The sequence below is a fragment of the Moschus berezovskii genome, chromosome 18, assembly GCF_049115385.1.
Source record: "Moschus berezovskii isolate FMDL1 chromosome 18, NW_MosBer_1.0, whole genome shotgun sequence".
In the NCBI taxonomy this organism is placed as follows: Eukaryota; Metazoa; Chordata; class Mammalia; order Artiodactyla; family Moschidae; genus Moschus; species Moschus berezovskii.
In genome coordinates, this window is record NC_142477.1 from 38,412,912 (window position 1) to 38,431,024 (window position 18,113).

The following is an 18,113-nucleotide window of genomic DNA, read 5'->3' on the forward strand; positions in this document are numbered from 1 at the left end:
TTCAGAGGGTTGTGTCTCTCCCCCTGCAGTCCTTCACACCAAGCTCAATCTCTGTGAAACATTTCATGAGAGTATATTTGGAGCAACACTTTTTCCCCCGAGCCCTTTCCCTCTCATTTGGGCTTCCGCAGTGGCTCAGTGGCAAAGAATCCGTCTGCAAGGCTGGAGACACAGGAAACTTGGGTTAGATCCCTGGGTCAGGAAGATCCCCTGGAGGAGAGCATGGCAACCCACTTCAGTATTCTTGCCTGGAGAATCCCATGGACAGAGGAGTCTGACAGGTTACAGTCTGTAGAGTCACAAAGAGACAGACAGGACTGAAGCAACTGAGCACATCTCTGTCATGTAAAGCCTCTTTGGTTCCTTGGGCTTTGATGACTTGCTGTTGGGTCTGTCCACACCCCATCATTCTAACCCCAGAGGCTTCTGTTTTTCCTACTTAGCAACACATTCTGGTCTGTGCCGCCGCCACTCCCCTCCTCCACCCCATCATATTATGTTTGCTTCACAGCCTAGGCCCTTGCTTTTTCCTGGCATCTAACCTGCTCAGCTCTGGTTTCACTTATTTGCTAACCCAACAAGTACAGGGAACCCACTGTGGGCCAGGCACTGTGATAAACATTTATCAAGTAGTCACAAATATTATCATCATGATGGCAACCCCATGGCAGAGCTGCTATTGTTATTAACCCCATATTATAGACAAAGAAATTAAGTAACTTGAAAGACTAGGATTCAACCTCCCAAGCCTGACTCCAGGTGTCTGCTCTGAACCTATACTACCATTCCACCCAGGACTGAAGGACAGGGTAACATGTTCTGATCAGTAATCTTTAAACCATGTACACAGACGCCACATATAGGACAACCCAGCCATTTAAGATACACAAATGCGTGGGGCATTAAGCAAATATCGTCTTTAAAGATAAGCAGTAAGAATACATTATACGGCATTGAAAATCTAGAGGCTAGCTTGATCCCTTTCCCATTTATCCTTACTTAACTCTCTCTTCATTTTATTCACCCCAGGCTAATGAGATTGTTGTTGTTCGGTCACTCAGTCCTGTCTGACTCTTTGCAGCCCCATGGACTGCAGCACAACTGGTTTCCACGTCCTTCACCATCTCCTGGAGTTTGCTCAAACCCATGTCCACTGAGTCGGTGATGCCATCCAACCATCTCATCCTCTGTTGTCCCCTTCTCTTCCTGCCCTCTATCGTTCCCAGCATCAGGGTCCTGTCAAATGAATTGACTCTTCGCCTCAGGTGGCCAAAGTATTGGAGTTTCAGTATCAGTCATTCTAATGAATATTCAGTGTTGTTTCATCCACCTGGCATGTGGGATCCTAGTTCCCCAAACCCATGTCCCCTGCAGTGGAAATGTGGAGTCTTAACCACTGGACCACCAGGGAAGTCCCTCATACACGATTTTGAATTAAAGAGTTTATTTGTTACTTATACTGAGTCTAAACCATTATGGAGGTTGGGGGAGATTTTCCAGGTACTTTATCTTCTTCTCCTTTGGCATCTAAGTGCCTCTTGTCCTTTTCTCTGGATTTTAGATTCATTTGCTTTCTACTTTTCCTCTTTGCTACCAAAGGAAATACTTACTGCTGCTGCTGCCAAGTCACTTCAGTCGTGTCTGACTCTGTGTGACCCCATAGACGGAAGCCCACCAGGCTCCCCCGTCCCTGGGATTCTCCAGGCAAGAACACTGGAGTGGGTTGCCATTTCCTTCTCCAAATACTTACTGCAGTAGCTGTCAAATTTTTTATCTCAGGAACCCTTAAACTTTGTACAGAATTTTTGCTCATGTGGATTAGTATCTATCAATATTTACTATCTTTGAAATTAAAATGCAAATTTAAAGTATTCACATAATATACATTAGTTATGAACATGCATCAAAATATATTAAATGCATTACATATAATAAATATATACATAAATTACATTAGTTTGATTGAAGCATTATTTACATAAGTATATAAATACATTAAAATTATGTATAATACATTAATATATAATAACCCTTGACATATTAACAAAAATAATGTGTTTATGAAAAATATGTGATCAAAGCCAGAAATATTTTGTAGGAAGAGTGGCATTATTTTGTATTTATGTAAATGTTTTTAACCTCTGGTTTGATAGAGACAGCAAGATTCTCCCATCTGCTTCCATATTCAAAGTGTTGTGACATCACTTGTCATGTGTTTAGTTGCTCAGACATGTCTGACTCTTTGCAGCCCCATGGATTGTAGCGTGCCAGGCTCCACTGACTATGGAATTTCCCAGGCAAGAATAGTGGAGCCGTTTGTCATTTCCTAATCCAGGGGATCCTCCAGACCCATGGATTGAGCCCACCTCTCCTGAATTGGCAGGCGGATTCTTTACCACTGTACCACCTGGGACATCACATTACATGTCATATAGCTAAGGAAAATTCCACTGTACACTCATGGGAGAAAGAATGAGAAAGAGGAAAGTAACATCTTACTTAGAGTTACTAGGAAAATCGTTTTGATGCCCTGGAAGGGGCTCTGACAACACTTTGAGAACCACTGGTTTACAGAGAACAGATATTGGTTTACAAGAGAACAGAGGAGAGAAAAAGTAGGTTCCCTGGTGTCTTGTTCCCAACTGTCAATTCATCCTTTTTACGGCATAGCAAAAGGGAAGGAGCAAGAAATAGTGAAGGAAGATTTCTCTACATTGTGAGCAAAAATGCACTGTGAAATTTTCTCTTTGAAAAAAATTTTCATTCTTCTTGTAAGAGAAATGAAACAGCCTGCCTTACTATTTTTTTCAGACCAGAATCTCCTTAAGTAAGTGAACATGACACTGATTTAATAAGACAGTTGTCAGTCGCTTTGCCCTAGGAGCTCTTATGAGCAACTTGGAACTTCTATGAATATAACGTGCCTCGGAAGAGAGTTATACATTTTACTGAAAATGTTGTAAAGAGGGGAAAGTTTGGATTTTAGTGCTGAGAATTTAGTTATGAACTAATTGTGACCACACAAAGGAAATAATAGTAGCAAGTGAGTCATCTTTACTATAAATTTTACACTGCTACCATTACCACCACCACCACTGCGCTGCTGGCCATAATAATAATGTTGTGTACTGTGTAACAGAACACACTGTTTCAGTTTCCAGGCTCCCGAGAGACACTAGTGGTTCACATGATAACAACACTATATATGCTGGATATTATATTAGGCAAAGTGTTGCCTCCACAAAGGCCCCAGAAAAGCAGAATCCCAGAAGAGCTAGGTGTGGCTTTTTCTCCAAATTCTTCATTTCCATTTCTTCATTTCTTTATTTAATTAATTAAGTAATTAAGGTGCAGAAGAGCAAAGTGAACCACAAGTGACACAATATCTAGTCTATTCTATGAAAAGAACTAGAAAACAGATCTCTAGACCTTAAGTAGATAAAATATGTTTCCATTACCTCCTTACACTTAAATAACTATAATAATTCACAGTCACAGAGACCTTTTTATAGATATGCACGCTTCTAATTTGATCAGATCTATTTTTAAAAATAATGTTTATCTTAGCACATTAGTTTGTTCTTTTTTAAAAAATAACTTATTTCTAATCTCCAATTTCTTGAGAAAGGCCCAGACTTATTGATTTCCAAACTTTTTATTTTCTAAGATATTTATTTTAGGCAACAAACTTTCTGGCAAATATTATTTTATTTATATCCCACAGTTTTTCACATGTAGTTCTTTAACTCCTGCTCAGTTTCAAATATTTTGTAATTTGTGTTGTGATTTTGTTTCTGATGCATTGATTGACTCAGATGGTAAAGACTCCACCTGCAATGCAGGAGACCTGGATTCAATCCCTTGATTGGGAAGATCCCCTGGAGGAGGGCATGGCAACTCACTTCAGTATTTTTGCCTGGAGAATCCCCATGGACAAAAGAGCCTGGCAGGCTACAGTACATGGGGTCGCAAAGAGTCAGACACGACTGAGCAACAAAGCATATGGACATGGACTGGTTGCTTTCCAAGTACATAGTTTGTGGGAAAAGAGTTTATTTTGCTTGTGGTTTTGTTTGTTTTTAATCACCCAAAGTTCATAGTTTACATTAGGGTTCATTTTTTGTGTTGTATTGTTTCTGTTTTCAAATCTGCTCAGTGCCTCAGTGTGTCTGACTCTTTGAGGCCCCATGGACTGTAATCCACCAAGCTCCCCTGCCCACGGAAATTTCCACGCAAGAATACTGGAGTGCCATTTCCTCTTCCAGGGGATCTTCCCCAACCAGGGATCAAAACTGAATCTCTGTAGTCTCCTGCATGGGCAGCTGGGTTCTTTACCCGAACGCCACCTGGGAAGGAGTTTTGATAAATACATAATGTTGTGTATCCACCATCATAGTATCTGTATTTTCACTGCCTCCAAAATCCTCTGTGTTCCGCTTATTCATCTTTCCCTCCCCTCAAACCCTGGCAACCACTGATCTTTATACTGTCTCCATAATTTCGCCTATTCCAAAACATCCTATAGTTGGACCATATCATGTTTTAGTGCCTTTCATTTGTTTCTATGTTATTTTTTTATTTCAGTTCTAGCACCACACAGGTTGTATAAATGAAAGTCTGATGCATACAATTGTCCTAAAGCTTGGGAGTTTTTTGGTTGTTGGTTTGTTTGTTTTTGGATGACTTTGCCCGTACCACCAAATCTCTGAAAGATGAAAAATATGCAAACATCAAGTTAGTTTTCTCAGCATTTCTCTGAGGTGGTAGGTGAAATCTTTTAGCCATTAGAGAGTACTTTGAGGCAACTGAATTTACGTCAAGGGTTCAGATTCTGTACTTCCATTTTGCAGAAGCTTTAGAATGCTAAACTTGGTTAAACTAACTTATCTCCGGGTTCTATGTTGCCAATAAGTTTGTAAGTTTGGAGAGGAATGCATGGTCAGTTGGTACATTCACAAAGAAACAATGAGGAGTTGCAAGGATTCATATTACATAAAGAAATTCAATTACTTGACACTTTTTGTTGATAATAATTACATGATTGATGTTTTTAGCAAAAGAAAATTGCCATATCAGGTTTTCCATCTTTGGCTTTCTCCCTCATTAGCTATTTCCATAACATGAGTAAGGCATCTGAGAAAAATACCAAGTCAACATCAAATTGCAATTGCATTAATTTTAAAAAAACAGCTTTTTCTCCATTCGGTTCTTGACTTTTCCCTCTCTTGCCACATGTTGCACGCTTGTCCATAATGGAGAAAGACATATATTACATTATTCATCTCTGAGTTTTTCTGCCTATTCCCTGACAGAAGGTTCTTTTGGCTCCTTACCTTCCCCACACATCATGCAGTCATTCATGACTGTTCAAAGTGGATACCAATTCTGGGAGTCCTAATATTATATTTTGGGTTTCCCAGATTGTGCTAGTGGTAGAGAATCCACCTGCCAACGCTGGAGATGCAAGAGATGCAGGTTCTTGCATCTCTTGGGTTGGGACGATCCCCTGGAGGAGGAAATGGCAACCAGCTCCAGTATTCTTGGCTGGAAAATTCCATAGACAGAGGAGCCTGGTGGGCTACAGTCCATGGGGCCACAGGGAGTTGGACACAACTGAGCAACTAAGAACAATACTATATTTTATTCAGAACTTGTTTGATTTTTCCCTTATATAGCATCTCTTGACCCCAGACTTAATCTTATGTAAATCTTGCAAGGGATAGAAATTTGTCTGTACTTTTCCTTCTTTCTTTCATCAGGACCCCCTTCCATTTCCAGATTTACTACCCCTATCATTATATTCAGCTCATCAACAACTTCCTGCATTCTGTTTTCTGCTCATCTCTTTCAAGACATTCACATAAAACTACAGTGTAAGTGGAATAAGAAATAAGACGTGATCCCTCAAGTTTTCAATGGCCTTTGGGTTAATAGAGGGCTCCTGATTTCTAAAAATTTCAAATACTCAAAGAAAAGCAGTTTTTAGAGTTGTATGATGGAACATTTTAACAAGCTTTTTACGTAATCTCAGTCTATTCTTTGTTTCCAGACACTCATGCATTTTCAACCTGTACTAGAAATAAGCACAGTGTTTTATCTTTCCAAGATAAATATAAATATATACGTGTATGTAAACACATATCCAAGAATATAATGTGGAAATTGCTAGGAGCTAGCATGAAGAAGCAAAGATAGAATCCATTCTTTGGATGTGACTTCCTGATACAGAATATTTCCAGTTGTGACTGCCAAATTATTTAAATTCATATGCACTAGACTTGTCTGAACCTTGTGTCAGAATAAAAATTCAACCTTGACTAATGAAATAATGCTATTTTCAAAGCAGTGGAACTTAATATAATTATTGGTCACCACTTCATCACAATTCTAGCATACATCACAATCATTAATTTCCTGATGCTGTTAAAATCCTAATTTGTCTTTGGAGACACCCTAAGTATCTTTAATAGCTATTATTTCGTAAACCAGTAGGAATTTAATATAAAAGAGATCCATCTGGTAGATATATCAAATTAATAGTACTTGAACACTGAGTTCCACTTTTCAAAAACTAATTAGGCATAAAAAATCAATTTCTTAACAAATATGGATGCATTTTCATTATAATTTCATTGCTGTTGACTTCTTCACATTTGAGTGGTTTGAAATAAATAAAGTTTTTGAAGACCTGCTATTAACTTGGTGAAATACCGTAGATGATAACTTAGGAAGAAAACTGAAGTTAATTTCATGCTTCATTTAAATGTCTGTATCTCTTTGGTCTGACTCTTGCCAGTGTTCTCAGACTTTTGGAGGATTTGACAGTTTAATCACATGCTTAGAACACATATGTAAGAATATGGCATGGAAATTGCTAGTAGCCAGAGCAAGTACAGGTCTTACTTAGGATTGGACTTCCTGATGCAATTCAAAATAGCATGATTTAAAGCCTCCAGTTTAGTACTTTAAGAATTCAGTTGTCTCCCAAGGGCTGCATAATCTGAAAGCCATTTTTTTCTCCTTGGGGATTTGACTCGCTATAGGCAATCGTCTCCCACAATGTGGAATTCTCCAGTAGAGTTTGTGGCTGTGGTGTCGACAAACTCTATAGAAGACCTTCAAATTCTATGAAAGTTTTTAGTCTTCAGTTCAGTTCAGTCACTCAGTCATGTCCGACTCTTTGCTACCCCATGAATCACAGCACACCAGGCCTCCCTGTCCATCACCAACTCCCGGAGTTCACTCAAACTCATGCCTATTGAGTCGGTGATGCCATCCAGCCATCTCATTCTCTGTCGTCCCCTTCTCCTCCTGCCCCCAACCTTTCCCAGCATCAGAGTCTTTTCCAGTGAGTCAACTAGTCGCATGAGGTGGCCAAAGTATTGGAGTTTCAGCTTTAGCATCAGTCATTCCAATGAACACCTAGGATTGATCTCCTTTAGAATGGACTGGTTAGATCTCCTTGCAGTCCAAGGGACTCTCAAGAGTCTTCTCCAGCACCACAGTTCAAAAGCATCAATTCTTTGGTGATCAGCTTTAGTCTGCAGGTAGCCTTAAAAATATCCCCCACCCAACCTTACACCCTGTATTTATTCTTTTGGAAGACATAGAAAGATAATTAATACTCCAAAAAGAAAAACAAAAAGAAACTGGCTAAGGCTGAAAAAAGTATCCACAAATAATTTTCCATTAACGTGTATACACACACACACACACACACACACACGCACGCACACACCATCTTGCAGGTCTTGAACATTCCAATGTGGAAAGGTTGCAAACACCATGGAGATTAGGGATCCATGTTCAAGAGGTACCTAAGTGTCAGGTTCTGGAACAGAGTTTTGGCAAAAATAGGCCCAATCTATAAAGACATTCACAAGTCTCTGATTACATACTGTGGGCTTTTCATAAAGTCTATTCAAAGTATGGTTCTCATTCTCAAATTTTCTGATTCCTATTTCTTTTCTTGTAAAATATTCTTTCTCATGGGAAATAATGGCCAGAAAAGATACGGTATTTTTTCAGGTTCTTACTTGAAGAAAAACAAAAAAGAAAATTGGCAACATTGCATTGTTTTTCAAATTTGCTTTTGAAATATTACCAGTAGGTAAAATCCAAGAGTCTGGAAATTGCAATCACATTTGGAGCATAGAGCACACATCCTTCTTTCATTCTTGCTAAATGAAAGGGAATTGTCATTCTGGTTTTATAAACCATTACAAAAAAAATTTAGTTTTATGTTATTTCTCTGTCAATTCAGATAACTTCCCTCCAAAAAGACAAAAGCAAACAAAGAAAAAACAAGATAAAAATAAACAAATAATCAAGAGGGAAGTAACTATAATATAGTTATATCTTGTATCATGAAGTGCACATATGACTGAAATTCTGCTATCATATTTCTTTCCTTCTATATTCTATAGGAAATCTATAGAATTAGCATTGTTATTTCCTTTGATATAAAAATATTACATAATTCAATAAACTTTTCTCTAGTAATCTAGGAAAACGATTATGAAATTCTTGATAACATATTTGAAAAGTACCAATAAAAATGTGATTAGATGAAGTTTGAAAAAACAATGAGAGCTCAACTGTGGAGAACCTAATGCATCATGATGACAATATAGATTCACAGTGGGAAGAAAAATTAAAGGTAATTTTCTCCATGTGATTTTTTAAGTCATCAGAGTCAACCTACTCTATACCACCGCTATTTCTAGTTGTATTACTGTGTAATCAGGCTTCAATGAATGCTTCATTTCAAATTGTTTTATAAATATCAGTTATATTAATTTGATTGATATGGTGTTTTTCAAGTTTTCTATATCCTTAAAGAATATTTTTGCTACTTCATCAATTGTTAAGGGTCTCAACTATAATTGTATATACTTTCCATTTTAATTTTATATAATTTTGATTTTCCTTTAGTTCTGCCAGTTTTTGTTTTTATTATTAGAGCTATGACAAGATTAAATATAAATTTGTATATATATAATTTTATTGGAGTATAGTTGATTTACAATGTTGTTACTTTCAGATGTATGGCAAAGTGAATCAATTATACATATAGCTACATTTTTTTGATTCATGTCCCATATAGCTCATTACAGAATATAGAGTAGAGTCCCCTGTGCTATACAGTAGGCCCTTTGTGTTGTTGCTGTTTTAGTCACTAAATCATGTCTGATTTTTCATGGGTCCATGGACTGTAGCACACTGGGCTGCTATGTCCATGGCATCTCCCAGGTAAGAATACTAGAGTGGGTTGCCATTTCCTCCTCCAGGGATGTTCCCGACCCAGGGATGGAATCTGTGTCTCCTGCATTGGCAAGCAGATTCTTTATCACTGAGCCACCAGGGAAACCCACAGTAGGTCCTTATTAGTTATCTATTTTATATATAGTAGTGTATATATGTCAATCCCAATCTTCAAATTATTTTTCCCCTCTTTTCCCCACTGTTAGCTATAAGCTTGTTTTCTACATCTTGGACTCTGCCTCTGTTTTGTAAATTAGTTCATTTGTATCATTTCTTTTTTAGATCCTACATATAAGCATTTGTCATATATGACAAATGGCTTTGTCCAACTTACTTCACTCAATATGACAATATCTAAGTCCATCCATGTTGCTGCAAATGGCATTACTTCATTCTTTTTATGGCTGAGTAATATTCCATTGTATATATGTATCACATCAATATCCACTCCTCTGTTGATGGATATTTAGGGTGCTTCCATGTTTTGGAGATTGTAAATAATACTGCAATGAACAACAGGATGCCTATATTTTCAAATTATGGCTTTCTCTAGATATATGCCTGGAATGGGATAGATGGATTATATGCTAGATCTATATCTAGTTTTTTAAGGAATCTCCATACTGTTCTCCATAATCATTGTACCAATTTACTTTCTTACTAACAGTGTAGGAGGGTTGCCTTTTCTCCACACCTTCTCCAGCATTTATTATTTGTAGATGTTTTCATGATGGCCATTCTGACTGCTGTGGTGTGATACCTCATTGTAGTTTTGATTAACATTTATCTAATATTTAGTGATGTTGAACATGTTTTCATGTGCTTTTTGGCCATCTGTATGTCTTCCTTGGAGAAATGTCTATTTAATTTGATCACATTCAGCAAAAATAAAAAGGTTTACTAGTAACATTTAACTTTTTTCTGAGTAAGGAAAAAGTAAACCAGGAATTCACAACCGTAAGTTTAAGATACTAAAGGGTGGTTTAGCTTCTCCGAAAACTTTAATATGTAAGAAATTAAAGCAAGAATTCTGATAAATGAACTTCGGTTTATCTCAGTCTTAGAACATATGACTCACTTTTTCTCGTAAGGTACCTAGTTTTTTGTCTCATTTTGTTTTCTTTGTAATTTGATTTTGTTTCAAATTTGATTGCTCTCTAAGATTGAAAATTTAAATGTTTGCTTAAGAAAGCCAATCGATATATAAGACAAATCATGTGGGCCTGGAAAATATGACACATTAAAGAAAAGGTCATATCTGCTTCAATAGAAAAGACTTCAAGAATTTTAAAACAGAATTAAATTTTAACAGCATTACTGCTATTTGCCACAAATAATATGAACCTAAATCAATACTTGTTTGAAAATGTGTTGAGAAAGACTTGTAGAAGATTGCCAAACTGAGTTGTTGGCCAAGCTGTGGGTAGTTGTTAAGAGGTAGGTGTCTTGGATGGAAGTTGAAAGGAAAGCACTTATTTTGAGCTTTCAGAAGAGAGAAGGAATTAAGAGAGATGGAGAGAATAGGAGGTTTTGTGAAGGTGGTAACTGATGAGCTGGATCCTCAATTAAGGATTGGCTAAGATAGAAAGTTCTTGAGAGTCCCTTGGACTGCTAGGAGATCCAACCAGTCCATTCTAAAGGAGATCAATCCTGGGTGTTCATTGGAAGGACTGATGCTAAAGCTGAAACTCCAATACTTTGGCCACCTCATGCGATGAGTTGACTCACTGGAAAAGACTCTGATGCTGGGAGGGATTGGGGGCGGGAGGAGATGGGGACGACAGAGAATGAGATGGCTGGATGGCATCACCGACTCGATGGACATGAGTTTCAGTGAACTCCGGGAGTTGGTGATAGACAGGGAGGCCTGGCGTGCTGTGATTCATGGGGTCGCAAAGAGTCGGACATGACTGAGCGACTGAACTGAACTGAAGATAGAAAGTTGCTCTTTATTTATTTATTTTTTGCCAAAAGAAGATGCAGAGATGAGAAAAGTGGGATCTAGTGAAGAAATGTGTGTGCAAGCTGTGCAAAGGGAATTTGTGACTCACAGTTAAGTTTGCATTCAAGCTACACTGTAAATAGCCTCCAGTGGGGTCTTTATCCTCCAGGACAGTGACTCCAAAAATGTTTCCACCCTTGTTTCCACCCTCATTTCACATTAACCCTCCTTCATGAAATGCCCTCTGATATTTTCTATTCTGTTTTATTCTTCACTGTTTCATTTATAAAGAATTCTAGCATGATCCATCATAGAAATTACATATTCTTTTAAGAAGTCAAAACGCACAGTCTGTAAATGCTGCTCTAGTTAAATTAATGGAAGTGTTTGAGATGAAAAATAGAGAAGGAATATGAACTGGACTGGTTGTAGAGAGTGACTAGAGGGGAAGGGACAGGGAAATCTAGCTTGACTGCTTATTGTGGACACTGGGGAAATGCTTGTTGATTTAATTAATATAAAGTGAGCAAGGACATTGCAAAACAGGCTGAGGAGAAGGAATGAGAGAATGATCTTCAGGTGATGAGAGAGAAATGAAGAAATGCATGCAACACACACATAGAAGACCACATAAGATTTTCTAAAAATCCTTCAGTATGTATGTACTTATGCATATATAAACATTGAATTAGTCATTAATAAAATCAAAGCAGATTTAGGAAACATATGTCTCAAAAACTTCTTGAAATGCTATAAACAAGTCCAAACTATTCAAAACTAAGCCAACTAGCCATGTAATGGAAAAATTTATATAGTTTTAGGAGAAAAGGAAAGAAACGCTTAGCATCTACTGTAAGCCAGACATTAATATGTGCAATTTCTCATTTAATTCTCATAAGTCTGTCAAACAAATATTGATGTCCTTGTTCTACAGATAAGGAACTGAGCTTCAGGGGTTAAGTAGTTTTTCCAAAGTCAAAGAGCCCATCAGATGATGAGCAGTTATCTGGGGCCAGGTGGTGTTGTTGTTGAGTCGCTCAGTCGTGTCTGACTCTTTGCAACCCCAGGGACTGCAGCACAACACCAGGCTTCCGTGTCCTTCATCATCTCCTGGAGTTTGCTTAAACTCATGTCCATCAAGTCGATGATGCCATCTAACCATCTCATCCTCTGTCATCCCCTTCTCCTCCTGCCTTCAATCTTTCCCAGTATCAGGATCTTTTTCAATGAGTCAGCTCTTCACTGGGGCCAGGTGTATCTGGTTTCAAAGATTGGGCTTTATTGATAGTGTAAAATTCTATTCTGAAGAAATGCTACACTTCTTTTTTTAAAAAAAATAAGGTGTATTTCATTTCAGTACACAGCAGCACTTTTCAACTCAACTTGGGGTATCAAAATAACTGTTTATAATCCATACTTCACTATTTACAAAGGAGAAATCAGGATTTATAAAGAATGCTTTAAAAAATAAAAATTCAATTAAGTTTTTAACTGGCTGTAATAGTTGCAATTAAATGCAACCTCCAGATACCTTAAAAATTTCAATTAAAAAACAGTCAGGGTGCCAGCTCAAGAACAGATGGGAAACTGTCCATTTTTAAAAATCATCTCCTCTCCTAACTGATTCTAATGCAGAAACCAAGTCATAAATCATATTAATGAAAAATGACAACATAAGCAGGGCTACAAACCTTATCCAGAGCTAGGATTTCAATGGAAATTCAACTGATTGAATGGTAAAATTGGAATACTAACTAAGCTAGCAATTTCAAGAAAAAACACAGTAAAATGCATGTGTTCAATGATAGCTCAGATTTTTTCATTAATATTTTAATGTCAGATCATTTTCAAGATGAATACTTTAGGAATTGAAACATGCTTTTTTTGGTGAAAAGAAAAAACTTTGCCTTAATTTTGTAGCATCTCTTCCTCATTTATCTAAATTCTGCATATAAACTTCTTTTCCAAAATATTGCATTGGAAAATTATGTTGTTTGGAGCTGGGTTCCAGAGACAAACACTACAAACAACTGAAACCAAACAATAAGCAACAACCAAACAACTCCTCTAGTGGCTCAGACATATTTTGCTCTGATGTGGGAATAATAGCCTATATCTATGGACGCTTAATGAGCTCAGACATTTTCTTCTGGTGCACCTGTGGAATTTGATGTGCCTTCATCTACATCTTCCCCACAAGCAATTTTCTCAGCAATCTAGAAAACAATAGCTTCTAACCCCCAGGCTCTAAACACTGAAATTAAAGCTTGGAATATCTTATAAATGAGTAACACTAGTCTTCAATTTAAATGTACAACTGGGATGACTAACCACAGGAGAGTCTTGGAGGTAATTTCTAGGCAGGTATTCATCTTTTAGAAGCATTTTCAGGGATGGCATATTTCTAATGCTTAAAGGTTTATTAGATACATCCCCCAAGCTAAATAGGCTACTTAGAATATAACCTTTCTAATTTGGATAACTCTAAGATGATGATGCAGGGCAAAGGCTAATAGAGTCTTGTCAAGAGAACGCACTGGTCATAGCAAACACCCTCTTCCAACAACACAAGAGAAGACTGTACACATGGACATCACCAGATGGTCAACACCGAAATCAGACTGATTATATTCTTTGCAGCCAAAGATGGAGAAGCTCTATACAGTCAGCAAAAACAAGACCGGGAGCTGAGTGTGGCTCAGATCATGAACTCCTTATTGCCAAATTCAGACTTAAATTGAAAATAGTAGGAAAAACCACTAGACCATTCAGGTATGACCTAAATCAAATCCCTTCTGATTACACAGTAGAAGTGAGAAATAGATTTAAGGGACTGGATCTGATAGACAGAGTGCCTGATGAACTAGGGGCGGAGGTTTGTGACACTGTACAGGAGACAAGGATCAAGAGCATCCCCAAGAAATAGAAATGCAAAAAAGCAAAATGGCTGTCTTAGGAGGCCTTACAAATAGTTGTGAAAAGAAGAGAAGCAAAAAGCAAAGGAGAAAAAGAAAGATATAAGCATCTGAATGCAGAGTTCCAAAGAATAGAAAGGAGACATAAGAAAGCCTTTCTCAGTGATCAATGCAAAGAAATAGAGGAAAACAACAGAATGGGAAAGACTAGAGATCTCTTCAAGAAAATTAGAGATACAAAGGGAACATTTCATGCAAAGATGGGCTCGATAAAGGACAGAAATGGTATGGACCTAACAGAAGCAGAAGATATTAAGAAGAGGTGGCAAGAATACACAGGAGAACTCTACATAAAAGAGCTTCATGACCAAGATAATCACGATGGTGTGATCACTCACCTAGAGCCAGACATCCTGGAATGTGAAGTCAAGTGGGCCTTAGAGAGCATCACTACGAACAAAGCTAGTAGAGGTGATGGAATTCCAGTTGAATTATTTCAAATCCTGAAAGATGATGCTGTGAAAGTGCTGCACTCAATATGCCAGCAAATTTGGAAAACTCAGCAGTGGCCACAGGACTGGAAAAGGTCAGTTTTCATTCCAATCACAAAAAAAGGCAAGGCCAAAGAATGCTCAAACTACTGCACAATTGCAGTCATCTCACATGCTAGTAAAGTCATGCTCAAAATTCTCCAAGCCAGGCTTCAGCAATACGTGAACCGTGAACTTCCAATGTTCAAGCTGGTTTTAGAAAAGGCAGAGGCACCAGAGATCAAATTGCCAACATCAGCTGGATCATCAAAAAAGCAAGAGAGTTCCAGGAAAACATCTATTTCTGCTTCATTGACTATGCCAAAGCCTTGACTGTGTGGATCACAATAAGCTGTGGAACATTCTGAAAGAGATGGGAATCCCAGACCACCTGACCTGCCTCTTGAGAAACCTGTATGCAGGTCAGGAAGCAACAGTTAGAACTGGACATGGAACAACAGACTGGTTCCAAATAGGAAAAGGTGTACGTCAAGGTTGTATATTGTCACCTTGCTTATTTAACTTATATGCAGAGTACATCATGAGGAACGCTGGGCTGGAAGAAGCACAAGCTGGAGTCAAGATTGCTGGGAGAAATATCAATAACCTCAGATATGCAGATGACACTACCCTTATGGCAGAAAGTGAAGAGGAACTCAAAAGCCTCTTGATGAAAGTGAAAGAGGAGAGTGAAAAGGTTGGTTTGAAGCTCAACATTCAGAAAACAAAGATCATGGCATCTGGTCCCATCACTTCATGGGAAATAGATGGAAAAACAGTGGAAACAGTGTCAGACTTTGTTTTTTTGGGCTCCAAAATCACTGCAGATGCTGATTGCAGCCATGAAATTAAAAGACGCTTGCTCCTTGGAAGGAAAGTTATGACCAACCTTGATAGTATATTAAAAAGCAGAGACATTACTTTGCCAACCAAGGTCCGTCTAGTCAAGGCAATGGTTTTTCCCGTGGTCATGTATGGTTGTGAGAGTTGGACTGTGAAGAAGGCTGATCGCCGAAGAATCGATGCTTTTGAACTGTGGTGTTGGAGAAGACTCTTGAGAGTCCCTTATACTGCAAGGAGATCCAACCAGTCCATTCTAAAGGAGATCAATCCTGGATGTTCATTGGAGGGACTGATGCTAAAGCTGAAACTGCAATACTTTGGCCACCTCATGCGACGAGTTGACTCACTGGAAAAGACTCTGATGCTGGGAAAGGTTGGGGGCGGGAGGAGAAGGGGACGACGGAGAATGAGATGGCTGGATGGCATCACCGACTCTGTGGACATGAGTTTGAGTGTACTCCGGGAGTTGGTGATGGACAGGGAGGCCTGGCGTGCTGTGATTCATGGGGTCGCGGAGAGTCGGACACGACTGAGCGACTGAACTGAACTGAACTGAACTGAAGATCATGGCATCTGGTCCCATCACTTCACGGCAAATAGATGGGGAAACAGTGGAAACAGTGTCAGACTTTATTTTTGGGGGGCTCCAAAATCACTGTGGTTGCTGATTGCAGCCATGAAATTAAAAGACGCTTACTCCTTGGAAGGAAAGTTATGACCTACCTAGATAGCATATTAAAAAGCAGAGACATTACTTTGCCAACAAAGGTCCATCTAATCAAGGCTATGATTTTTCCAGTGGTCATGTAGGGATGTGAGAGTTGGACTGTGAAGAAAGCTGAGCGCCGAAGAACTGATGCTTTTGAACTATTGTGTTGAAGAAGACTCTTGAGAGTCCCTTGGACTGCAAGGAGCTCCAACCAGTCCATCCTAAAGGAGATCAGTCCTGGGTGTTCATTGGAAGGACTGATGCTAAAGCTGAAACTCCAATACTCTGGCTACCTCATGCGATGAGTTGACTCATTGGAAAAGACCCTGATGCTGGAAGGGATTGGGGGCAGGAGGAGAAGGGCATGCCAGAGGATGAGATATCTCGATGGCATCACCGACTCAATGGGCATGAGTTTGTGAACTCTGGGAGTTGGTGATGGACAGGGAGGCCTGGCGTGCTGTGATTCATGGGTTCACAAGGAGTCGGACACGACTGAGCAACTGAACTGAACTGAATATGATGCATATCAAGTGTATCAGGCTCCAGTTCTGTTGGCAATAAATCTCCCTCATAATTCCCATTGTAGTTACTCCTGGTGTGTTGGGTGTGAGAAACTCATCGGATGAGAGATTTCAATGTTAAGTAAAGATAGAAGTGAAATGGTACTAAACTTTTATCCAATCAGGAGACACAGATCAATTTCAGATTAATTTTAAGAGAATTTCACCTATTAGGACATTGCTGTCATCATTCTTACAGTTTAAAATAATTTGATGAATTCAAGTTTTTGTGGGGAAATAACTATTTGTCAGACACACACGCACATATGTACATACATATGTGTACATATGTATACTATTATATATGTTGGCTTCGCTGGTGACTCAGACAGGAAAGAATCCACCTGCAATGCAGGAGACCTGGGTTCAGTCCTAAGGTTGGCAAGATCCCCTGGAGGAGGGCATGGGAACCCACTCCAGTATTCTTGCCTGGAGAATTCCCATGGACAGAGGAGCTTGGTGGGCTACAGTCCATGGGGGTCACAAAGAGTCAGACTCAACTGAGTGACTAAGCACATTATATATGTAAATAACTTTTCCACTATTCCATCTAAACTTTTAGAAATTATTAAAGGAGAATGTTTCTTACTGTTGTTAAAGACCATAAGAAAGACTTTATTGAAGGGACTACTGCAATAGGGTTTTGCAATAGTGGATAGTGATAGGGCTCAATTCTGAATATAATAAGGAAAAGTGGGGATTTACAGCCAAGGAGTGCATTTGAGGTCTTTGGATGGAAAACTACTATGAGGAAACATCAGAGTTAAAGACTAAACTGACTAGACAGGATATTTGCTGCAAACAGGCCAGAATGATCAGGTATCAAGGGTGAGGGACAGGGAACTAGATCAGATATGGAGGGCGAAGGATCTTCACTAAACTCAACCAGCAGAATTTTTGCCAAAACTTGACAAAGGAGCCAAGGACAGAGTTCAAGGTAGGACCTCAGGGAGAAGAGGGCTCAGAGGAGTCTGGCTCAGATTTGGTCAAGGTGAGAGTCTTTCCCAAAATACAATTTAAAATAATACCTGGAAGGAAAAAAACTGACCAGAAAAGAACTTCATTAAATACTCACCTCTCAAAACAATATGAAGATATGAATTACCCTAAATGTTAGTTCTGTCACCACCACCACCAAAAATTATAGAAAGCTTGCTACAGGTCAGGACCTCTACCAGTTCTGGGACTAAAAGTTGTATAAGACCTGTTCGGTCCCTGCCTGGGTAGCCCACATAACAGAGCAATTAAAACTGGCAATTTGTAAGTTAAAGACAAAACTGAGGTCATTGGAGCAGGGGCTTCCATAAGTTTCTTTAGGAGGCAAACAGGAAGAAAAAAATTCCCCTT